General features: G+C 33.1%; 1 long non-coding RNA gene and 2 pseudogenes across 2 annotated transcripts; all 3 read right to left on the bottom strand.

The window, feature by feature from the left end:
• Positions 1-132: 132 nt before the first annotated feature.
• On the bottom strand, positions 133-15,163 carry LOC128158685 (cytochrome P450 1A2-like; annotated as a pseudogene).
• Positions 10,663-12,877, bottom strand: LOC128158700 (uncharacterized). Of its 2 annotated transcripts, XR_008240027.1 has the most exons (5): positions 12,619-12,877; positions 12,115-12,209; positions 11,898-12,038; positions 11,449-11,535; positions 10,663-11,142 (listed from the first exon to the last, which is right to left on the bottom strand). It is a non-coding gene; the product is annotated as an uncharacterized LOC128158700 (long non-coding RNA). The 2 variants fall into 2 exon arrangements; XR_008240026.1 differs by having other exon boundaries at positions 10,665-11,142; positions 12,115-12,877.
• Positions 15,164-24,474: 9,311 nt separating the features above from the next.
• On the bottom strand, positions 24,475-26,414 carry LOC128161050 (uncharacterized; annotated as a pseudogene).

Here is a 26,414-nt window from a genome sequence, read left to right as displayed (position 1 = left end):
AAACAAACATATGAAGAAGAGGGGTGAACACCAGCAATATACCCAACGATATCGCTATGGTGATAACAGGAGAACCAGTCCAATTCAGCAATGCATAAACACGTGATCCTGTTGCTAGGCAATGCGCCATGTTAGTTAGAATGTACATAAGAAGGAATGATGCAGGCTGATAGAGATGAAGAATTCTTGTTTCCTTGGCTGACACGATGACATTTGCGATGACGTAGACTGGGCTCACTATCTGTATGAGGAATATAACTGGGTCAGATCCTGTCGAAGAACAAAGAAAGTTATTTTTAGGATACACATGTTTTCTTGTGTGAGTATGGTACAGATAACAACTATGTATATTTAAGGGACCTAGACACGGTTTGAGATCAAAATTTCATTTTTTTTTTGGATGTTTAAAATGCTTTAGTTGCGCATTTTGAATGATGGACTAAAAGTTAGAAGTCGAGTTACAGGCAAGACACAGAGGTAGGAAATCATTGTTATGTAAACAAAGCTCGAGTCTTATAATTGTTTACATATAATGTATATTAAAGAACATGATATTTCTTTGACAAAATGACTCATGCTAAACAAGATAATTTGATTTAATATATTCATAAAAATATCAACAATTTTTTTTCTAAATTCTATAGAATAATTCTATATTTGACACATATACACATCTAAAATTGAAACATATTATATAATAAATATTATTTTAACTAATCGGGGGTTTTTTAAAGAAAAATTATTAAAATAAATTCAACTAAAACAACTATTACAATTTGAAAGCAAAAGAGACAATTTTTATATTGTGATTAAAAGGTGATATTACGGTATTATCGAAGATTGGAAAAATATTTGATGTGCTTCAAAAAAGGATGCATTCACTTATTCTGTGGAATTTCGTAATCTGTATCTTTAAATGCAAGCAACTCTTCTTCGTTTGGATGTTAAAAAAAGTAGGATAAAATGGTAAACATTCCCTATCCTTGATTACCAAAACAAAAAGAAATACCTGCACATGTACGTACTTAATGGAACGAGACTGCCCAGTAACAGTGTAGATATGAGTACGGCGGTGTTCGAGATGTTGTAGAAAATCCAGACCATCTGCATGTACCATGGAACATTATGCTGTCTTTCTAGAAAACATTGAACTCATGAACACTGTATCTAAGAAATGCGGAATCATTCGTTGAATATTTTGAGGTGATACTTTTGCTTGGGGCGTGATCAAATTGAATAAGAACCGAAGAGCTGAAATGTTTCATCGCACCCGGACAGAAATCATCACCTCATAAGATTCGAAGAATGAATCCTTATTTCTTATTTTTATGTAATTTCGACATTTATGTAATTTCCATTTCTTTTAATTATGTAAAACCCGCTTTGGCCCCAATATTACGTCATTTGAATTTATTGTACTGTATAGTACAAAAGTGATTCGTAGTGTTTTCACAGACAAAGACACTGAGCAGTGGAAATTTACTAGGGCGGAAGGTTTTCAAGAAGAAAATGAACAATTTTCATAACTCACTGGTTTTAGAGTACTGTTACTTTAGCTTCCTAATTTTCAGCGCAGACCAAACTTCCAGATAATTTATGTATTTGGATATATTCATGATGTTCTTAAAAAAATAATTAGACAATATTTTTATATTTCAATCAATATATTTTGGCATATTAAGTATATATTTCATTGAAGTTAAGAAAAATAACCCCAATTTTAGCCTAAAAATTCGCTTATTTCATGCTATATCTCATAGTTTTGATATGTGACCCCTACTTGTTTTACTATTAAATGAGATATTAAATGTATATCTATTTATATATTGGAAAGATGACATTACTATAATTCTTTTTATTTGCGTTATAATTTGATTACATTTTATACACAATTTGATTTTTGTAACATCTGTTGTTCTGTTCATTATGTACTGGTATTTGAAGCCACCAGTAAAGAAAGAATTTTTAAACTTTGACTTAGATTTTACTCATATAGTCACTACATGTGTCCATCTTCATACTGTATTAAAACATAACTAAATGATAGTTCAAACTATAGTCATTTGTTTGATTTCTTCAAATTATCAATTTCTATGTCAAATTTTAGCAAAAATTTCAGGAAAATTATCATTTCTGTTTGGGGCCCTATATTTTCAAAAAATGGCATGTGACGTGGGTCACAAATAAAATAAATGAACATTTTTAGATCCCCATCTTTATATCAAAGTGGTTTTCGAATAATTGACATTACTTTTATTTTAGGTGTCAACCTCCTTAAAGCTAATGAGTATTCGGGTAACAAATTTATATCGGGTATTTCATGATTTTAATGGCCTATAATATTTTTTTTGGCTCAAGTAAATTTGATGATTTTTAGCCAATGAAATCAGACACACAAAGGATGATCTATATTATCTTTAACAAACATGAGCACTAGTAATACATACATATATCATCATATTTGTTTTGCGTTTTCTACTCTTATATCAAAACTTGAAAAAAGCAAAAGTGGTATTCTAATCATGTTACTTTAAAACGAATGAAAAAATTTATGTATATATTGAGGCAAATCATTTTGTCACATACCAGCTGTGGATTCAAACAGATGCCTTCGACATGAGTGAACAAACAATGTAGAAAAACAGTCGCATACAGAGGACATGACAACGAGGCTATTGGTCCAGTACGTTAGGTCAAGGTACCACGTGACTGCCTGGGAGGAATACACGATCTCAAGGTTCAGGAGAAGTAGGACAACTGCATGAAAAACCGCCCAGAATGTGGTCCATATTGGAAAGAGGAATGATGGTCCTGCCTTGAAGGAAAAACGATAAATGGATTTCAACATGAGGCTTTGTCACCAGTGACTGAAAGATGATTTAAACGTGACTAAATCACTCTATCAACGTTCAGTTCACTGAATGGCACAGGTTTATTTTTTGTATAAATGTATATCAAACAACGTTGCAGAAAATTTTTTTAATGAAGTTTGGAGGGGATGGTCATCTTATAAAATTATTAAACTGCCATAAAAAGTTTGATGAATATTAGCTATAGCTATCGATACCTGTAAAAGATATGAAATCGAATGTATAAAAATAACAGAATGCAACTGTTTTGTTTGTTTGTTTGTTTGTTTGTTTGTTTTTTTATTCTTTTCTTTTTTTTTTAATTTCGAATTCTGTTCCGGGCGTACGTGATCAATGTTGTTGGATCAAAGCAATCTTTTAAACCGAGTCTCCTAAAGCAGGAAATCACACATTATACATGCTTATACCAAACCTGCTTTTAGCATTATTGTTGGGTGATAAATTCTTCCGTGTTATATATTAAAAGGCGAAGAAAAACGCCAATATATTAATAACAATATAGACAGTATCTAAATAGCAGCAGAATAATTCCAGGAACACATCTGTAATTACAAGTATTTCAGTAAACCAGAGATTAACTATTTAACATTCTTTTTTTTTTTATTTTGGATAGATGCAAGTCCTGACACAAATTTATTCATAAATAATCACTTTATGTACCTACACTTGTAGTGACAAAACTCTTTGGATCCGCCTCTTTAGTCCTCAACATCGTCAGCCTAATCTCCTCCCTGATATTTCGAGTCATCGTCACACTTGCTGTAACACGTGCTGTACCAGACTCTGTCTCATTACTGCCCCTTTCTGGAACACGCACCTGTCAGTGAGTAGATTTCAATTAAATTCCTAAAACTGTATCAACGTTGGTTGTATTTCTTCAAGAATAATAGATTTCATGGCTATGATTATAAATATCTTGAAAATGTGTGTTTATGTATGAAGATATGGCCTATCATCCGGGTTAGAATCCGCCATTGTATACAGCTGTGGTTTCAGACACCAGTTTCAGGAAACAGAAACAGTGATTTCAGGACAAACATGACGGTGTTTATGAACAAATCTGGTTATGCCTAATTGTAATGATAGGAAAAAAGACCTAGCTTTATGTTAAAAGAGCCAAAGAACGAGGTATAGATAGTCTTTAAGATTGTATCCATCACATTTATTTTCTGAATTTTTGTACCGTATGTTTGGGAAGTTATCATTTTCAAAAAGATTTTTTAATGAAGATTTAATTAATAAATTTTTAGATAAATCATTGATCCCTATTAATGTATATCATATCTTAAAAAGAGGATGTTTAGAGGCATACTTATACTTTATATTTCAGGAACTGAAAACAGTTTTTTTTTTTAAATGCATCAGTTGTTTTTAGTGTTTTACATATACACGTACATAGAGGGGGAAATATGCATCTAAAAATAAAAAAGGAAATAAATTATAATCATTTTGATGAATAAATATTTAGTATTCCAGGAACTAGCTATAGATATATTTACATCGAGCAGTTTTTGCAATTTTGGAAATATCGCTGAAAAAAGAGATAGCGCATGCGAGCGCTCGTGCAGTTGAACACGCCTCTGTTCTAACGCGATGTGTGTAAAATACTCTTATCGTATGTCTGTACTTTCTAAAACTTTGCGGAAGCAGCTTCCGATAAATCTTGAAAATACGTCGTTAAATGTTGTGCATATATTATGATAATGTCTAAATATATCAGAAATGTGCGCTAACCTACTAAAACTAATTTCTGCCATATATCGTACTCGTTAAATAAATTAAATATACAGTAATCAAATTCAAATCCTTACCTTGGATGGACAAGAGTTGGTCATACTTCTTGTAACAAGAGGAGGTCGGGATTCGATCAATTTCGAAATGGCTGAATATATATTATATTGTTATCTTTGCATACAATACTCTATCCGTTATTTGTTAAAGCGGAAAAAAGGATACTGTAATAAGAATGACGCTTTCAAACAAGGAAGTTATTTATTCTTCTACATTTAGGTACATTACATCACTGAGTTAAAGTACAAAGAGAATCAATTATCATAATTATCAACAAATTCTAATTGTTCTTTTCTCTTAAAACCGGAATTGATAGTCGTCATTTATATTCGCCGATAAATCACGCACAATTTACAAGTTACCATTCTGCTTCCAGTGATAGGTTTTAAGTAACGACCTTTTACATCTATGTCTTTTAAACATAATCTCTCAAATTTATTCAGGGGGTTGAATCCAGGGGTTTTAAATGTATGAATCCAAAAGCTCCAAAGGTTTCACTAAAATTCTAGAATTAAGAATTTCTTTTGGACCGAACCACAAATCGAACTTCAAACGGCTGTGGTTGAATCACGATGCCGGGAACCATGGCTCTAGGGTCGAATTCTGGTAATGTTATCCCTTCAGGTTCGACAATGGTGGTAGTTTGCAGCAAAGTTGACAAAAATAGAAAGGTACGAGATTTGGCGAATACCTCACCAATGCAGCTCCTCTTTCCAAGGCCAAATACCAATAATCTGAAATAGACGATTTTCAATTTTATCCTCAAAATGTAGTCAAAATTTATTTTATTTGCATTATTGTAGATTTATCACTTCAGTTATTTTTGCATTGTGTTCGCATTTTGTTATGCAGTTTTTCTTGCTGAATTTTTATTGATTGATTCTGTAAATAAGAAGAATGTTAAACCCTGTGTTGTTTATAGTAATACACATGTAACAAAATATACACTGGAATTTTCTTAGAATTAAATGATACTGTCGATGGTTACAATTCCATTTTTTAACTAAACATGCACATAGTACTGCCTTTAAGATGTATTTGTTTTAATCATGAATTGATCCTTTTGAAATGTAATTGAACATTTAATTAGAAAAACCTCTGATATCTGAAAAGGGGCATGGTCACGATTTTGGTCAAAAAATATTTCTCCGATTTTAATGTTTATAATGCTTCAGTAAGTCATTTTTGATATGCAATTAAAATTTGAGAGTCATTTGTTGAGTTATAAGCGAGTTACAGAGCTTACAATTCTTTGCTGTGTAAACGAAGCCTTTGTTTACATTTTGAATGTTGAAGTGAAATTCCAGTTTTAGACCAAAAATATTGTGTTAAACGTTAGGAACTGTTTATTTATGCTTAAAATGAATAAGAAGATAGACAAATCAGTTTGAAAAAAAATATTTTCACTGGTATATTTAACATATGTAATCAAAAACAGGGCACGAGCCTTGTTTACATCACAAAGAGTTGTGAGCCCTGTATCTTACTTATAACTCTACGATTGACTCGCAAAATTCATTTGATCATTAGAAATGCATCCCTAAAGCATTGCAAATAATAAAAACAGAAAAATAAAATTTGACCAAAATCGTGACCATGCCCCTTTAAAAAATACCTCTTTCTGATTGGATGAGTTGCGGGGAAAAGCTGTCCATTGCTATCGAGAAATCTCTCCGCCTTAAAACTGAAAGGTTCGTCCCAGTATTTCTCAGAATGATGCATTGTCCAGCTATTTGCTACAATCTATGAAAAACAGTATTATTATCTAATATTTACTATTAGGGTCTTGCATTGTATCATGAGGGACACAAAAAAACAATGCATTAAATGTGTAATAGAACACATTGATGTATTCTGCTGTATCTTATAAACGCACAGGCGTTTTTAGGTGGAGTACTCTTTTGATTAAAAATGAATTTTGGCAATTTTATTACAGATATGACCCTATAGCATCTAATTCTTACTCGCTAAACCAAGGCAAGTGGATGCTAATATATATATTTATCGTTTTTTTAACAAATAAGCGAGTTGTTTCATTAAAAAAGACTTTCATTTTATAACCAAACGACATAACTCAAAACAAGATAAATTCCTCATTGATGTACATATTTTGGTTGACTACATCTGCAAGACAATACATCGATGTACAAACACCATTATTTCAATCACGTTTAGGATCTTAATCACTATTATCTAAGATCAATGCAAAAATGGCCAAGAGTACCATTTGTGTGAAAGAACTTTGCTTGAGAACTTTTTTAAGAATGGTAAAAACGATAACTACGTTAGGTATTAACTTTGAAAGTTTCTATTTCCTCCGCATGCACAAATTTTGGTCATGATAAGCAAGAGTGGGTTATATAATCATAGCTATAATGATTTAAAACGAATAAGAATTAAACCAGATAGACGACTTGCTCGGACAAAGGTACCATTTGGTCACATGAGTGTTTTGGATAATGTAATGAATTCAAATACCACTGTATCTTTCTCTACATCATAGCCACCAATAGATGTAGATTGCGAGGCAGCATGAAAAACGAACAGTGGCAAATGCGAAATATATCGCAAGGTCTCCAGGATGAAGGACTCTATTCGGGGACAATCTCCGCGGTCAGAAAGTCTGGGTTCCCTTTCTGATCCAATGACAGTATCCATTTCTTTCTGCAATTCTCTCTGTAAGTCAGGCCTTTTTGCAAGAATGTGAATCATTGATAGAATTGCTGCTCTTGTTGTTCGATAACCTACGATGAAATAAAGAGGGAAAAAGTAAATGTTTTTTATAAATGTATGTATTTGATATATCTTCTTAAAATATGTGTTGTTTCTTGGGTGAAATACTCTTAAACTTGTACCTGGAACAAAAAAAGTACGAAAGGATCGGCAAAACGTTTTCAACCCGCAGTACATAGTATTGTCTGCTATCAACTGATTGATATATCAAAAACAACACCACTACAACATTTTATCATTAACCTAAGAGAATGATTTTCTTTAAATAGAATAAGATTCCAATTGATCTTGACGTACGCTCGATTACTTTCTGGCCTTAGTGTGGGAGTGTCCAACTCTGTGTTCTATTTGAAAGGAGAACCATGGTTACAGAAGCCTTTTAAAAACCCTTTAAAGATTTCGATCAATTTTGACTGTATATGATTAATAGAGCCACTCCCCCTCGTCCTTGGAATCCTTATATTTCACATACGGTCGTCTGATTCAGCAGCTTTTTGCAACGGCCTCCTTGGTCATCCTTACCATGCTCTCAAATAGTCTAGGGTATATCCAGGAGTAAAGATTTTATACTTATTCTAATTAGCTTACTCATTATGTCTCAAGATATCGTTATGTACAGAAAACTTCTTGAAATAATGCAAAATCACCATATATCTTGTAACTAACCGCTATGACACAAAACACAATCATTATTTCGCAATCAGTTCATAACTTTGGTGTAGTCATTCTTGCTTTTAATAAAAATATATACTTTTTATACTTTTAATGTTTACTTGCTAAATATCCGCTAGAAGAAACTTTTGAATAAGTAATTTTATATATCGAAATTCCAAAGCGTATAACCCTTTAGGATTAAGAACCATAAAATACCGGCTGTGTGTTAAATGTGTGATCGATCCAGTTGACCCATGATAAAATAAACCTCTGCTTTAATTAAGAAAGCTAAATCGTTGTGTCCATTCTCAGACTACATTACTCTCCTATACATAGGAAAAGAGTTTTGTATGAAGATATAGGAGAATATTCAAACATTTTGAATATATTTTGCTTCTACGTGTACATGGAGCTCAAAAACTTTTCTAAAACTTAAAGCATATTTAATGGTAAACTTTCTCTCCATCCTGTTGCCCTAAACCTTATTTAGAAAATTCAAATTGTGAAGCTTGAAACAAGACCTGCAGCATATAGGTCATAGATGATGCATTTCACGTTTTCTTTCGTTAGCCATTGTTTCCCATCTTTGTCTCTTTCCTTCATGACTTCCTTCATTGTATGATAAATCCCCCTTTCTGCACATTCTTCGTTCTAAAATAAAATATGTACGTTATAAATACAGATGATTTTGTTTCTTTAATAAGAAATAACTTTTTTTAAAATACCCGTAAAAAAGTTAAATTTTGAAGAAAAAAAAACGGACGATAATCGCAGAAAAATTTAGATCTCAGGTGTCCCTTCTTTTGAGAAATGCTATTACGTCTTAAAACGACAATCAAATTCTCGTATATAACATACTGATAACTTTTCTAGTTGGTCTATTAGGTCAAGACGTATTTTCGACACTGTGGCATAGGCTTTAGATGCAGGGAGCGGAAGAAAACGTAACCACGGTAACTTGCTATATATGGTATCATATCCCGGGTTCGAAATTACGGTATGTTTTTCCAGCTGTCTCAGCAAAGTTTGAAGTGGTCCAGTTTTACCGAAACTTCGTCCGATTAACTATTGAATAAAATAAAATATTGCATAATATATATATGATATTTGTCCTCGCCTGATGAACAATTCAAATTTACAAATATGACATAATATGTCAACATGCAAAAACGTATGTCAATTATGTCTACATCCAGATATATAAGTTGACATGCAAGTTGCTTATCTTTTTTTTCTTAAAATTGGCAATTTACTATCTAAAACGGTTTCTGAAAGCAAACAAGATGCAACGTTAATTAGTTAACATGCGACTTATTGATGTTACTATGCGAGATAATTCTGTTAACATGCAACTTTTTATGTCAACTTGTCACTTTTAAATGTCAACATATGAAATGCACCATTTTTGTGTCCAAAGACCGCTTATGTGGACGTATCAGCACAAATTATTGCTACTGCAATTTGTGTAACAATCGGGATAATTTTTTTTATTATAATAACAGTATTTTAACTTGTCTGCATGTACACCTTTCAATTAACAAAATTTATTAGTTCTGCGCACATATATTCATGTCCGAACTAGATGCAATAACTGTATTGGAATTATCTTCATATTCAAAGATGATATTACGAAGGTTGTTCGGAAATTATTGAGACAACATTATTATTTTCTTATTTCTATGTTACAAATTTTGGTGAGAATTGGCATAAACATTAAAGAAACCCCAACAATAGGTATGTTTGTAGTTGGGGTATCCGACGCAGGTACAAACTGGGTTATTACAAACCTTTAACATCTACTTTCTTAGAGTCCTTAAACTACAGTTTATGATGAAAAAAAAATCAAATTATATATATTCATTTTGCAATTTATTGTAACTGACTAATATTGAAGTTTCACAAGTGTTTAAGTTGAAATACTGATATGGTACAAATATATTTACCAAGCAATAGTAATCTGACAAAGATGGTTTTTTTGAATATTGACGTCAAGGCGGCGCAGAGAATATACATCAAATGGTTGAAATCTCGGAGGAAGACCTATTCAATCCACGCAATTGCTTAAACAAAAGCTATAAGATGGAAAGGGATAAAGAGGTTTAGTTTATTGCCTTTTTCACAGATTGTTTGACTATAATTGAACCAAAGAGACTAAAAATCGAGTATTGTTTACTCACTGATGTCAATAGTTCTAGAATATGTACAAAATGACTGTAGGGGACGTTTCACAGTAATCTGACTTTCGGGTATAAAATAACTCGGTTTTTATCACAAAAGAAAATGAATGGAGAGAATAGGTAATTGTTGACATCTTGAAATGAAAACTTCCTGTAGGAAGGCAAGTTGGTCAGCTTACCAGGAATGATCTAATCATGCCATGGACTAAAAATTGTTCATATTGATTAACTCTATCCTGGGTTACGTTTTAGTGAAATTTCAATGGTTTATCTTATTTCCCAAGGGAATAAGCGTAAATGTCTCAATTTTTCCGAACAGCCGTCGTATCTGTATGCGTATGTTATTGAATAGTGTCTTATACTCTGTCCCAAGATATTCTGGATTCACATTTGGCTTAATTGCTTGATATTTATATACAGCAAAATGTGCCACATACGTTTCACATACGTTAAACGTGTGTGATACGTATGTGACCTCACGCACGTTTAACGTGATTTAAGTACCACGTGTGTTTAACATACGTTAATGAACATATGTGAAACGTATGTTACACGTGTGTTAGACATACGTGATACATTCCATACGTTTTACGTATGTGGATCCAACGTACGTTTTTCACATAAATTACATACATATCGCATGTAAATTGCTTAATTACATTACTTGAATATTTTTAATTTTTCAGTTCATTCTTGCATTCTTGATATACTTCATCTTGCTGCTTGAATCATTTCAATTAATCACTCAGTAACTTCAGTGAATCTTTGGAAACATTCATTTTGCATTTCCAGCTACTTGTTAATCTAAAATTAGAGTTACAGAAAAAAGACAGTTTCGAGATTAAAAATGAATTTAATTCCTTGAATGATTACATTTAGATTTATATTGTTGTCATTCTTCTGTGCTTTAATAGTTTCTGGAAAAAAAACAAAGAATTTTACATTAAATTTCATTTTATGATGAAGTAAAATTTACAAATGCCTCAGTTGCTTTTTTTATTTAACAATATTGTTAAAGAATGACAGGATCCATTTAGTTTTTATTGCAAATACAACATGAAGAAAGTTTACAATTGTTAATAAATTTTTTTTATTTGCAAGCTCTCAGAAAGAGAGAGAGAGAGAGAGAGAGAGAGAGAGAGAGAGAGAGAGAGAGAGAGAGAGAGAGAGAGGGGAATTAGAAGGTCAATCACAAGTATTAATTTGACAAAATAATTTTTTACCTCTAGTATATTCATCCTGATTTTTGTCCACCTCCAACTTCTTCCTTTTTAATGTTTTCCCATGACAATGCTTGTTTGAACTTCTTTCTAAAATATTAATACAAACTTAAGTACATACAATCATTAGAGTTTTTAAATACACGATAAAAAATATAATTTATACATGTAAGCGGAAAACAACCTATACAGGTAAATATTTTTTATGCAAATAAACTTGAATCATTTGGGTGAAATGATATTCTAAAGTACACTTACACATAGTTTCACATAGTCCCCAGAAAAGTGTGTGTGCATGCATTGGGGGGGGGGGGGGCAACTCCTTGATAATTCACTTTTTATATGAAAATTTAAGAGAAATCTTTGCTGCAACAAAAAAAAAAAATAGGGGGGTATTGGGTTGGGGGTGACTGGATACATGTCTGTATTAATCTTTATCTAAATTGAATTACCTTAATCTGTCACTAAATTAGCAACCACATTGCAACTGTCTTTGAACTCCGCGAAGAACTTTTGGATCCTGGATCATTCATTACAAAATCTTCAGGCTACATCAAAACAGATCTTTGAAACTTCTGTATTATATCCATTTGCTACAAAATATAATATATGCATTAGATAAATAGATATAATGTTTAAATTGTGAAATGCAATGGTATGTGTACTTACATTATGATTTTATCCATTCAAAGAGACATCTGTCATTGACTGTGTTAGCTAGTTGGTGTCCTCTTCCAGGGATATGTGAAACAGCCAAGGCATGCCTATAAAAAAATTTCAATGACCATGCAATAAGAATACAACTTAATAGAGGCAATTCAATAATTATTTCACTTAGTTGCAATGGAAGACCTACTCGTTACTTTACATAGGCTTTGCTCTAGTTTTTCTCTAGTTTCAAATATTTCAGTTTTCAAATGCGTTTTATCCAAGATCGACATATATTTTATGGGTTTTAATAAGTATTGATTCTTCTATATTAACTAAACCAAATAGCTGCTTAGTTGTAGCTCTCTGGGGAAACATCATTTTTATCGTCATTAATTCAGCCCGAATTTTCCCGGAGAACACAGTTACAGCTCCGTGCTACATGTTTACTCTTTTGACATCGGTAATTGTACGATATAATTTTCAAATGCAAGTAAATAAAAACGAATGCTTGACAATCATTACCTCAGCTCTGCTAAATCCATCCTACACTGCAGTTCGATCTTCTGGTTCCGTGACGTAAAAATGTGACGTATAGTTTGTCATCGACAAAACTAAAACCGATTTCGTATTAATTCCGGATTCGTTATCGAATTAATTTTAAGAAGACACGTGGCTTCTGTTAATTAAACAACTTTATTTATGCATAGTTTAAACCAATAAACACGCAAAGTAGCAAGGCTATTCTTCACACATGTTCACATGCATTCATTTCAAAGACATGAGTAATAAAGCAACATCAGACATGTACATGCAGATCATGCGCGGATCCAGAAATTTTTTTTCCGGGGGGGGGGGAGGGGCTTCGAACGATAATTGTGTTTGCCCAGGGGGGGGGGGGGGGGGGGTCCGAGGCATATTTGCGATAATATTACTGTGTAAATTTCATTAACTTTCTTTTTCCGGTGGGGGGGATCCTTCCGACCCCCCCCCCACCCCTTAGATCCGCGCATGCAGATAATTTTAATGTAAAGTAATTCAAATGCATGCCTTCAGTTCACACATATGTAAAACATATATATTCAGGCACGTAGCATCGTTTTTGAAAGTGGGGGGGCCAGACCCATCCAAAAAATCTTGACAAGCAAAAAAAAAAAAAAAAAAAAAAAGGAAATTTAAAGTTTTCCAAAAATCTTCAAAATCCTATTCCGGGGGGGGGGGGGGGGGGGGGACTCAACTATACTTCCAAAAAAATTCTTCCCTACCAAAAAATTTTTTCCTCCAAATCTTCAAATTCCTAATCCGTGGGGGGGGGGGGGGGGGGTAGTACCTTCAATTTGACTACTCATTTCCTTATTTTCATATCAATATTTTACTAACTGCCAAAAAAGTGGGGGGGCCAACTCTATTATCATTCATTTTTTTATATGTAAATTTTAAAAAATTTGTTGCTGCGAGAAAAAGTGGGGGGGCCAGGCCCCCCCTGGCCCCCCCTGATGCTACGTGCCTGATATTATGAACGCACGTGTAACATGGTTTTTAGAACTCATGTTAACCATGTGTTTATTAACATATGTGTAACATGTGGTTGAGATCTACATATGTAAAACATATGGTTCACATATGTTTAACATATGTAAAATCTAACGTATGTTAAACATATGTGATGTTGAACGTATGTTATCACACGTATGTTAACCATGCGTTTCTCAACATATGTGTAACGTACGGTTTGACTTCACATGTGTGTAACGTATGTTTTACGTATGTTGTACGTGTGTTAAGTTCAAACATATGTGAAACGTATGTGGCACAATTAGCTGTGTAAATACCTTAGCTTATAAGGTTTCAATACAATGCTAAAAATTGTGATGTCAACGGGGATTATGCATTGCAGAAAGCCCGGATGTTAACGTTGAAAAATTGCGCGATGTATTACGAGTGTATTCCGAATGGAGAAAAGATGTAAACATTCAACATTATAAATCTCCGTAAGGAATCTGTTTTTGTTCCTGTGAATTTTTCCGAGTGAAAGATGATAATGTGTCAATGAAATTATCTTGGAAATTATCCTTTACAACTATTTCAACTGCAATTCTTTCAGTGGTATGTGTATTTTTGTTAAAAATCGCCCAAATGTGCTGCATGAATATCTTGGGACAGACTATACAAAAAAAAAATTAAAAATTTTTAAATGCTTACTTTTAAACTACATCCTTGACTTTTGACGGGTCCTAAATTGAAAGTTTTAGTCACTATTTTCTAGTGCTGCTATTAGACATTGGTAATCGATAAATCAAATACCATTTGGTTTCTACATATCATTAACTGAAATTCGGGTAATTAATGAAATAAAATTCTTCCTACATGCTTAATTACATTTTTTTTCTGCTAAATATTACCTTCCGGAGGTCATGGTATAAGAACAGAATTAGAATATTAAAGGTTTGTTTCAAAAATAAACCATCACAAAATATTTCGAATTTTGTATCCAAACATAATAAGAAGTATCACCAGTATTTCAACAGTGTTCCAGATGAAATTATCGACCACCACATTTGGCTCCGCATTACGACCGTCTAGAGCCTGGACTTCACCCTTTAGTATTTGAAGATTTTTCAGAATCTGCTTCTCTAAGCAAGTCAAGCCTTCCCCATAAGCATGAAGCAGTTGATAGGTGAGCTTTCGACGCCTGGTCCAAAGAGGGCTTGGAGAAGCAAACCCAACATCGGCGTAATTCGACAAGCTGTACTTTCCGATGAAAGTCGGGGGCCTGTTTGCAGTTATAGTTGCATTTGGTTCTTTTAGAAAAGTATCTCTTAAAACATCTACAGAATTTATACAAAAGAATTTCTTTCCTAGCATGTTGAATTGAAACACGTCCCCGTATTGTTTTGCCCAATCGTATAGTGTTAAGTGTAATGTTGCAATTTTAACCTCAAATACTACACCAAAATATGGCCACCCCTTTGGTCCCGGGGCTTTGTTTTTTCCAAAAAAATTGCATTTTGTGCGAAATGTAGATTCCACATAAAAGGCAGAAAACGGAGAAAAGAATATATTCCAACATTTTATGTCTCTGCTGTTCTGTAAAGATAAACAATAGAGTTGTTCAATTACATGTGTTTATCTAAAGAAACAAAATAAATGATATGTAAAAAAATATATTTTCAATGCAGTCGCCACACCATGTACATAAATGCAAACTTCAGGATGTAATATAATATATGTATTACGACGTAAAACCAATTCAAAACTTAAACTTTTTTTTCCATATCAAACACCACACATCAGTTGCAAATATCCACACCGCATAATTACAAATACACACAACAAAATGACACTGCACACCATATAATACTAGTACGTTTTTACATTATTTTTGAAAGAACGAAAACAAAATGGTTGTTTTATAAATTCGTCCATACAACTGATGCAGATGTACACATATTGACGTATTAGGTATGGGTGGCAAACGGGGTTATTTGTATTCATTGGTAATAATCATGGACAAAAGCTGTCAACATTTTTTTAAAATGTTGACCTTGACGACCCTTGCCTTAAACTACAACGAAAAATTTCTAAATATATCTTAAGTTTGGTGTTTATTGCCTAGCTGATTGTAAAGAGTAGCTAGGGACGAGCTGGAAGAGTTCATTGCTGATAAGAGGGGATAATGTTGAGACACACTGCTTTAATCTTTGGATAATATTTCAACTTATGTTCACTGAACATTGTTTGTAAACGACACACTTCGTTTCTTGGAGCAACGTATGAATAATGTCATGGTAAGAAACGTACAGTACAGTACACTTCATCATATATCATTTGAAGAATGATAAGGCAATTCCACGAAACCTACTTAATGTACTAAATGTAAGTTCAACAAGCATTCTGGGGGCATTGCATTCAATTTAGCAAAACATATTCCTTACCACTTATAATTTACATACTTTGTCGGGAAATTCGGACAACTACATGTATATTTGCAAGTGCATTCCATTTTAAGTTCTTATGAGAACATTCAATATATACTAGCGGAAAAAAGAAACTGTGCATTATTTGATATATGAAAAAACATTTAAAAATTACAATGAACAAATTTTATTTTTTTGTAATACTATTAACACATGTATTCGTAGCAACATCTCATAACACATTAATGTCAATGTCGAATAACGTCAATTTAAGCACACTCGAAAGTCACTTTTATTTGAAATTGAATTAACAAAATTAATAACGCGTGTGACCACCATTTGCGTTAACGCATGCTTGACAGCGACGCCTCATTGATGTCACTAAAGTGATCAGAAATGCTTGAGGGATGTTGTTCCAGATGTTGGTTAAAGCCTGGCCTAAATCAGCCAATGTCACTGGCTGATTTGGTAAACGGCGTAAACTTCTTTCCATTTCATCCCAGACGTGCTCGATCGGCGACAAATCGGGGGAAACAGCTGGCCAAGGCAAGACATCGACATTCTGTTGAACAAACAAGTCCCTGACTACACGTGCAACGTGTGGTCTTGCGTTGTCTTGCTGCAGAGTGATGTGATTTTGATGTCTCTGTATTAAGGGTATCACATGACGCTGAATAATTTCATCTCGATAGCGTACGCCGGTGAGATTTCCATTGACAATTTGTAGAGGGGTCCTTCCACGTGCTGATATTCCTCTCCATACCATAACGCTACCTCAACCTAATTGTCGACGTTTCACAACACAAGCGTCCTGGTAACGCTCCCCAACGCGACGATACACCCTACAACGGCCGTCACTGCTATCCAAATGTGGATTCATCAGTGAACAGAATATTGGCCAAGTCCTTTATTCTGAATCGCAGATGTTGTGTGCACCACGCTAGTCTGGCGATACGATGACGTTGAAGCAGTACTGGGCGCACCGCTGGACGTCTTGGTCTGATGTTTTGCTCGCGCAGACGATTACGCACAGTTCTTGGACTAATTGGTCGAAGCCCTGGAATGCTACGGGCAGTCAAACTTGCTGTCTGGAAACGATTTCTTAGATGCACAAGACTAATGTGGTTGTCCTGTTGACGTGACGTCACACGAGGTCGCCCAGAGCGCGGTCGATCCTGAGTGTTGCCAGATTGTTGAAAACGTCTCCATAATGACTGGATGGTGTTCCGATGAACTCCAAAGTGTCTTACTACAGTATTTTGTCCATTCCAGCTTGCAGCATCCCAACAGCACGATTACGTTGGTTTTCGTTGAGTCGTGGCATGACATAGGGGTAAATTTTGTTGAACTAAAGTGATTTCCTTAACAAAACAAATTTAAACAAATCCTTTACAGTTCTTATCCCAAACAGTATTGGCCCGTAAAACTCGTGCGTACATATTCTTCAATAAACAACAGGTGCTCATAACAATGAAAAAGTCCGTGCACCCGGACGGTTACCATCCGATTTTGTCAAAAACATTACCATTATCGATTGTTTAAATTTTATAAATACAAACAATAGATATAGAAAAATTATACTAAATTTTATAATGCACAGTTTCTTTTTTCCGCTAGTATATAATGCTTAGTTATGCGAAATCCACTAAAGCCCGCGTGTAATTTTTGTTTCTTTTAAAATATATGTTCAAAGATACATGTAAACAACGTAATTATATGAACGTGTGTCAAACGCTTATCAAAATCTAGTCAACCAAATTAAAAACTTTTCAATACATGGAATTCTTACCGTTCAATTTGTTGTGTCGACGGTTTGCAAATGAATCAAGGTCCACCAAAATGACACGTATGAACTTGTGACTAACCTTATTATGTTTCTTATTTAAACGTGGCCTATTTAAAATGAACTGGCATCTTGCTTTAACACACTTTAAAATGAACTGGCATCTTATCATAACGATAATTATTCAACAACAACAAAGACAAACATGCAACAACACATATTGCACGTGGGAAAAATGATAGTGCAATTTGTTAGTTTCCTTAATTTAATCCTTGTGCAAAATCATGTATATATTAGTCTAGAAAAGAAAGCAGGTCGTTTATGCGTTTGATAAATTTGTTACAATCGACTTATGAATAATTTCAATCGAACGATGCATCGCTTTTGTCATTTATGAGTACAATATTTTCAGCCCAAAAGGAAACTATATGATAAAGTATGCACGAGGACAAAAGAATAAAAGGCTATTAGAACATGAACATACCCAATTTTGTTTTGTTATGCGAAATATTGTGTAACAGTTGTCTCTCTCGAAGAACACAAAAATTAAAACATAAATTAGTAATACAAAATTCAGTGTGTCATAACACAGGTATGGATAAATGAGACTTCTTTTGATTCATGATAAATCTTTAAATTTAGCCAAAGAAAATGTTAGATGCTAGAAGCGGGTACATTCCATTCATAAATTAAATAATACTTAAATGACTCGTCGGATAATTGTGAATACTCGACAATTTTTTGTAATTTGAAAGATAAATGCTTATCATCAAACAAGTCGACACCATTTAATAAGAAGTCTAGTTTAAAGGAACTGATTTGGCTAGTTTTTCAACTGCTGGTTTAATCTTTGATTATTTTCTATCAGATAATATATTGACTTCTCGAAAAGCTAATATGTAAATATGCCAGAAAATTTATATTTGTCATATATTTTGGCAAGTTGATTTTAATGAACGGACAATCATTTTTTTCTGATAGAAGGAAAAGGGAGGAATAATTTCAAAAGGGAATGTTCGATTTTCGAAAACTAACAGTTAATAATGTCCTCTTCTAGCAAAAATATCTGGAGTTGACTGAATCTTACTCCTTTTCCTAAAAAAAAGTTTTAATCGTCCTCATATAATTGTACTTACAACAGTGTATTGAGTTCAAATCTTTATTATTTTAAATATTTATTGATTATATTGTACAAAGCGACGACCAGTTCAAAATTGTGTAGTTAAAATCAATATTCAACTGGATCAGGGATAAATAAAAATATATCAGCAAGCTTTTGTCAAAGATCCAGGGTATAGAAGTAGCATGAACGACACTGGAAGAGTTAGACTTGAACATTTTTCTCAATCTATGTTGATTGCACATTTTTTCGTTTCGTCAACAATACGCTTCTTTTTTCAGAACGGTGTGCATGTTCATGCACGATGTGATACAGTTTTTTTTATTTAACAAAATCCGCAGTGGCACATTTCAGCGGCTGTACTTTCAATTTCATAATTGTATGAAAAATCATGGATAAAAACTTCATGTAATTTGAAAAACCTTTAAAGGTTTGGTATAAATGTTATTAAAAAACTGCAAATATTTAGAATATAAAAGAGAATGGAAAGCAATTTGTGATTTGCTGTAGGTAGCATATAAATTAGCTATTATATAGAACTTAGGAACCCAATATCTAATACATTTATTACTATAAGTAAAATATACATAGCTGATTCATGTTTGATGTACATGATGTGATTGCCTGTCTGTCTTTTTTTCTCTTTTTTCTTTCTTTATCATATATTACTCTTTTGCAAAATATTATGCTATATACTAATTTTTCTTGTACCATGTAAAATTGTAAAAGAGTTTCAATAAAATGTTTCAAAAATTTAAAAAAAAAAAATAAAAGCTTCGTATAACCAATACAATGCCAAGTACTTTACCGGTATGCTGGATTTACTTCAGCGATGTTGTTTCACATTCTGACTAGTTTGCAGATATTTTAGTCAATGCTCCTGTTTGTACACGGCGTAATTTCAAGAACGCATGCCAGATTATTTTGTTATAAACATCATATGGAATAAGATATATTTTTAAACCAAACTAAAAAGTGAAGTCTTACCGTTAATGCATGTCAAGGTCTACTAACCTATACACAGCCACTTGCGTGTTTATCGTTATCAAGATTTTATTATTCAAACGTGACCTACTTAAAATTGAACCTGCATTCATGCTTCAAAACATATTTTATACCCGTACATAATAATAAGGCAGTTTGTCAGGTTTTGACAATTTAAGGTGGTATGCATAGAACATTTTTTGAGTCACATCGTCAAAATGCACAGATAGAGAACCCTAGTTGTAAGACAGTGCTTTAGGTATCACGTTAATCTAAGTAGACCATATACAAACTAAAACGAACGGAAATAATAAAATTTATAATCGATGTTTGACCACAAAATTCATAAATTCGTATGAGTGAATTGTAATAGCCTCAGCAGGTTTAAGAATCAAATAATGAAGCTCAGTAGATGACTCTCTATTTTTTATTTTATTTAGAGCTTAAGGTCAAGATCTAGTAAATGACAGGTGCCTACAGGTTTATGATATTCAAGATATAAATTCTTTTAATGATTCTTCATAACAATATTTATGTTTCATAGGGTGTACCGGGGCTTAAATATTTGGTAAACACAATGAAAAGTCATTTTTTAAATAACCATTTTCTATGAAATATGAAGGAGAAAAGTAACAAATCTCGGAGTTGTGTCCATTATTGACTGATGAAATATATCTAGATTGCCTACAGTCTCTCCAAAAACGGCATTAAACAAGCTCTTGACCTCAGTAAATGACTCTTTATTTTTTGTTTTATTAAGAGCTTAACATCAAGAGTTTGAGACGAGAAAAAATACAAGATTTTAAGGAGGCTGGATGGTCAACAAATTCACCATTACATATGTCTATTTTAAGATATGATTTGTTGAGCTCTAAACTATTATCTAGTTTACAAAAAATCTTTACATTTTAACTATTAAATTTGGGTAAATTTGTATATTTTTATATAGAGCTCGTCTTTTAAAAAAGACCAATTAATGTCTTAAATTTGCCACAACCATATATTTATATACCATTTAGGCGTTTACCCACCAAACGGGACTCAAACCACCATTGGGGGGGGGGGGGGGTGCCCAACCTGTTAATGTCTAAAATTTGCCACGACCATCGAGCCTTAACGTATTATTTCGTAAAAAGTACATCGCAAAATGAAGGTCGTGTATTGCTTCCCAACATTAATTCCTTTGAATATTAGCCGAGATTGTCAACAACACAAATCCATAATGTAATTAACTCGCTCACGAATAAAAGCAAGCTGAGCTGCAAGATGTGAGAAGCCCTAAAGACGGTTCTTAAGAAGAAGACTATTTAAAGACACTTTAAAGACACACCTTTCATTTAAATTAGGACAAAACCTTATAATTGCTCCTTGAAGCATCTGAAACCTCCTCCAAATGCAGTCAATTTTCATATTTTTTTTAGTCAGAGGGGGCTACGAGAAAATAACTATGTAAAAGGGATATATCAAAGGGCATGCATGTATTTCTCGTTAATTTTTAAAAATAATACGTTTGCACTAATTAGGGCATTTATCTACTATAAAAAGAGCTTTTTTAAGACTTCTGTTGGATCAAAAGACAAGTTATTTCCAATTTTGCTCAATTGAAATCCATTATCACTGATTTTGTTTAGCTTACTTGACCTATAAATTTGAGGTAATTCGAAACACTGGTACCCGTGAAATCGATACATGTTGCATGAAATACAACGTATTTACCCAAATACACATAATAATGGCTTAATATCATGTAAAAGTTAATTTCAATAGACTATCGTTATTAAAATATATAAATTATACAAATTAAATACTGAAGGTGCACCGTATTTTTATCATGTTGAAGCCTACATTTGACAGGCGTTATTTCGATGTTTGTGCAATCTGGCCCTCTATCATTTAAACATATTGAACTTAAGTTCTTTTCAAAGAAAAGATCTGAAATTTGTGTACAACCAACTTTCAAGGTCGTATTAAAATGTCAAAAGTCATATTTGATTACGTCATCTATGTTTTATCAAAACCTTGACCTATGTCAAAAAATTTAAACTTCAATTTATCTAAAACCCATATGGTCGAATTTGTATTATTTTGATATATTTTAACAACGGGGTCATAAAAACCATACTGTTAAATTTTATTTGAATTTGAATCATACAGTATCGTTTAAGAGACCGTTAAGTGTCGCAAATTTTCGTCCTAAAATAAATAATTTACAAGCGCTAGTTTTGCGTTATCTTAAATCAAAATATACCTTCAGTTAGAATTTATTTAAAATTGCAGCACATATTAACATTTAATAACCTTAAAAAAGTAACATACAGTAATACAATGTAGTGAATTTGCATACCAATTTCTAACAAGGACTATATCAATTTACACTCCTTGTGAGAGGAGATTCAAATAGAAGGTTTGAGACGATTTACATGTGGGCTAAAATTGTGAGGCCGGGTTATTTCCAAATTTTACATGTTTAAGAAAGAAATCAAAAACAAAAAATGTCGGAAAAATTAAATTTTAGTAAAATTGAGGCGTAACTGTTTTGTATTACCTTAATTGCAATTTTGCTACGTGTATGTGAAAATAAAAATAATCTATTAAAAGCTGCTCAAACGTTTTATTCAGCACGTCTATTTCTGTATATTTCTGGGGGAGGGGTTGATGGGTTTTATCTAAAAAACCGTTTTTGCAGATAATGATATTTCAACAAAATAAAACAGACAATAAAGTCGAAAATTTAAAGATAATTCAAAGTCACGTAAGCAAGTTGCTTTGCAACAACATTCTTAGAAAAATTGCAGAAACATTCCATAGATGTTTTGATGACAGTCTGTAGATATGTATTGATTGTTTCACACAAAAGTTCCTAAACCTACAACCTGCTACTGCTTGTTCTCTAAAGACATACGTAATAAATAGAATACATTTTCACTAAGGCTTGAAATATACCGGACTTTATCCCAAATTGTGTGCATTATAACAATGATAATCCTACCTGTGCATATAAATTCTCAAAGAAAGAAAACCGTCTTTCAAAAACACAAAAAAAAAAGAATTTCTATTGTTTAAAATTTAATGAAAATAAATGGCTTACTTTGCTTGCACAAACCAAGGAAGATCGTTGCATTTCTGATGTTCTACATATACCAAAAGGACCAACTACAGCATTTCATTCTATCAAGTCAATATAATCAAATTTAATTGGCATAACGGAAGGAGAAAAAACATCGAAGCATGCTTTTCTTTGGTCATCGACTAATGCAACAGAACAAAAAATATTTGAGACGTTTGAAAGAGTCGTTAAACAATTCGTTTTAAGGTGTTAATCAATTTTTTCTCGTAATACAATGTAACCTTATAGTGAGACGGATAAAAAAGATAACACTTATAAATAATCATATAAAATATCAATTAGCACTAAACAATAATTGAAAACCATCTTTTATTCGCGAACCTCCCTATTACGAATATTTCTCACTGCAAATCAGCTTTCTGATGTTTATGGCATGAGTTAAAGGTGCATTAAAGAATGTTTAGCAAAAATAAATTGCGACAAACCATTCTATTACTGGTAGTATCGTTAAATAGAGACTTTGCCAATAAAAGTCAGTTTACGACTTTTTTGTGGTATAAATACTATAATTGTTTTAAGAAATCACGACGCGACTGTACCATTTTCTACCAATTCTGCTGTCACTTGTATTATAACTGTCAATTATGATTGTGTTTCCATACAGTTTTGATTAACGCGCGTTAGCGCGTTATGAAAATTTGTATGCACAGTGTACTATCTGGTATGGCAACTACAAATTATTGTAAAGTTTACATTAACAAACTTGTACTTACGTTCAAAATATAAAGGGATAAAAACAGTGAACATATTCATGTTATTCTTATCTATTAAAAAGTTGATATCTCACAAAAAATCATTCACTCTTGCTGTGCATGAGCTATTGTTTGAATTTAGCAAAAATTATAGAATTCACTGTTAATGAAATGTATTACTATTAATCAAAATTATTAGAATTAGTAATGTTAACTTACCAAGAGGTAGGGTTTGTTACGTTTCAAAAGTCAGCTTTCAGATTACGAAAAACCTCCACTCTCTTTGATGTGACAAAGAAATATGACAAACCAGCTCCAAGAATTTGGAGGGAAATATCAACAACCAATAAAATCAAAGAAGAAAAAACTGAAATCCAATTGAATACCTAGATACATTATATATTTGGCCTGAACCTTAACTACAACCCTAAGGCAATTTATACCATGGTCAAGATAGCCTGTTCTATTCAATTGACCATGGCCAGATTTTTAAGTTTATTTAAGATTTTATTAGATACTTAAGTATTAATATTTTTAAGTTTATTTGTACAATAATTAAAACATAATTATTTTAATTTAATTATCAATAAATTAATTACTTTTATTTAAAGATTTATTCATTTCATAATTAATAAATCTGTAACTCCTACAAACTCCCCCTCCTTTTAAAATGACTTCCATGTCATTTAAAGGGGACTTACCAACCCTGAGTCTGCAAAAAAAATAAAAACATGTATATAAATCTGAAAACAATACAATCAAAATTTCTTGATTAACATTTTTAAAAACTTTTTTGACATTTCTTTGTCCATTTCTTTCAATTCAGATGCCATTTCCTTAAAGCATAACACCTTTTCTTTCCATTTGGATGGTTGGTATGCTAACTGACTGCTTACAAAGTTTTCCATTCCTTTTGGCTTTTGTTTTACTCTTGTTGACCTTCTTGGGATATTCTGATCATCATCATCAGCAGCATCATTGTCTTGTATTTCATCCTGAGTATCATCAAGAACTCCTGAAATACTACTATTGCTACTGCTACTGCTACTGCTGGTATCAGGATCATCAGATGCATATGTGTTCTGATTAGGAGCGTCCTCCCTTGATTCTTCCTCCAGGCCCTCCGCACTTTCCTGATCGTCACCAGTTAAAGTGGGAATGCTTCCATCCTCAGACGTATCTTTGTTCTGTACAGGGTATTCCGCTATCAGATAAATACTATCATCCTACCTGATGATGGATGGATAATTCCTCAACCTCAGTTTCCTCAGTTTTCTTTTTTCTATTCCTGAATGCTGGAAGAGGGGAGGTCAATTTTGATCCATAAGGGAGCATGAGATTCCTATGAAGACCTCTTTCTTTCCCTTGGTCATCCTCTCTCTTGACTTTGAAAACTGGGATATCTCTGTTAGGCTGACTGATGATATAATACGGATGATCTTCCCATCTGTCTTGAATCTTATGTCTTCCATCAAACTTGACAACATGAACGAGAACCCTATAACCTTCTTTTAAAGAAACTCCTCTGATCTTAGAGTCATAGTTAGACTTCTGTTTTTCCTGGGAATTCTTTATTGCTGTCTGTGCTTTCTGATATGCACTCTGGAGTCTATCTTTCAAGTTCTCTATATATGCTGAAGTTGTTGAGTTCTTATCCTTATTTCTGTTTAAACCAAAAACTTAGTCTATGGGCGGAATTGGGTCTCTTCCAAACATCAAAAAGTAGGGTGAATATGAATAGTTGAATTGTAGGGATGTACCAATGGATAAATGTATTTCCTCCAATTATGTTTCTGTTCTGGATCTAAAGTTCCTAGCATTGAAATTAAAGTACAGTTAAATATTTCTGTAATTCCATTTCCCATAGGATGGTAAGGAGTGGTTCTTGATTTGGAAATTCCGGTGATTTGACATAGTTCTTTAATGATGTTACTACAAAAGTTAGCTCCTTGATCTGAGTGAAGATTTCTCGGCAATCCATAATGCAAAATAAACTCATTAAAAATTGCCTTGCTGTTGTTCTTGCAGTTTGATTCGTAGTTGGCACTGCTATGGTAAACTTGATGAAATGGTCTGCCATAACTAATATATTTTGGATGTTTCCTTTTGATGGTTCCACTGTCAAATAATCCATGCATACCAACTCCAAGGGTTCTGTTGTTGTGATGTTAACTAGGGATGCTCTTTTATTATCAGGTGTCTTGAATTTTATACATCTTCCACAGTCATTTATCCACTTAGCTATGTCTGGATACATCCTATGCCAATAAAATCTTTCTCTGACTAAAGCTATTGTCTTGTCTCGGCCAGGGTGACCCCTATTGTTGTGCAAATACTGTAGAATCAACTGACACTATGCACATGGCACAACATACTGCTTCTGCACAACTCCATCTCTCTGTGTCACCCTGACTAGAAGGTTGTCTTCTAACTCTAACTACTTAAAGTTTTGATATAAAATAGCTTCAGTCTCACTATTGGCCGAGTTCTTTGGAGGTCTGTTTCCTTGTCTGATATAGTCTATAATAGTGGAGATAACAGGATCTTCCCTCTGGATCTGCTTAAGATCAATCAGTCTGTCAAACTTATCTAGTATATCAGTAGTCTGTAATTTCTGGCATACAGAAGGGGGAACTGGGAGGGTCTCAATGTAGGGCTGCTTTTCATCCATAACTGCTCGGACTGTATCTCCATCCAT

The sequence above is a fragment of the Crassostrea angulata genome, chromosome 8 (genome assembly GCF_025612915.1).
Source record: "Crassostrea angulata isolate pt1a10 chromosome 8, ASM2561291v2, whole genome shotgun sequence".
NCBI lineage: Eukaryota > Metazoa > Mollusca > Bivalvia > Ostreida > Ostreidae > Magallana > Magallana angulata.
The sequence above is the reverse complement of the archived record's forward strand: the minus strand, read 5'-3'. Positions and strand labels throughout refer to the sequence as shown.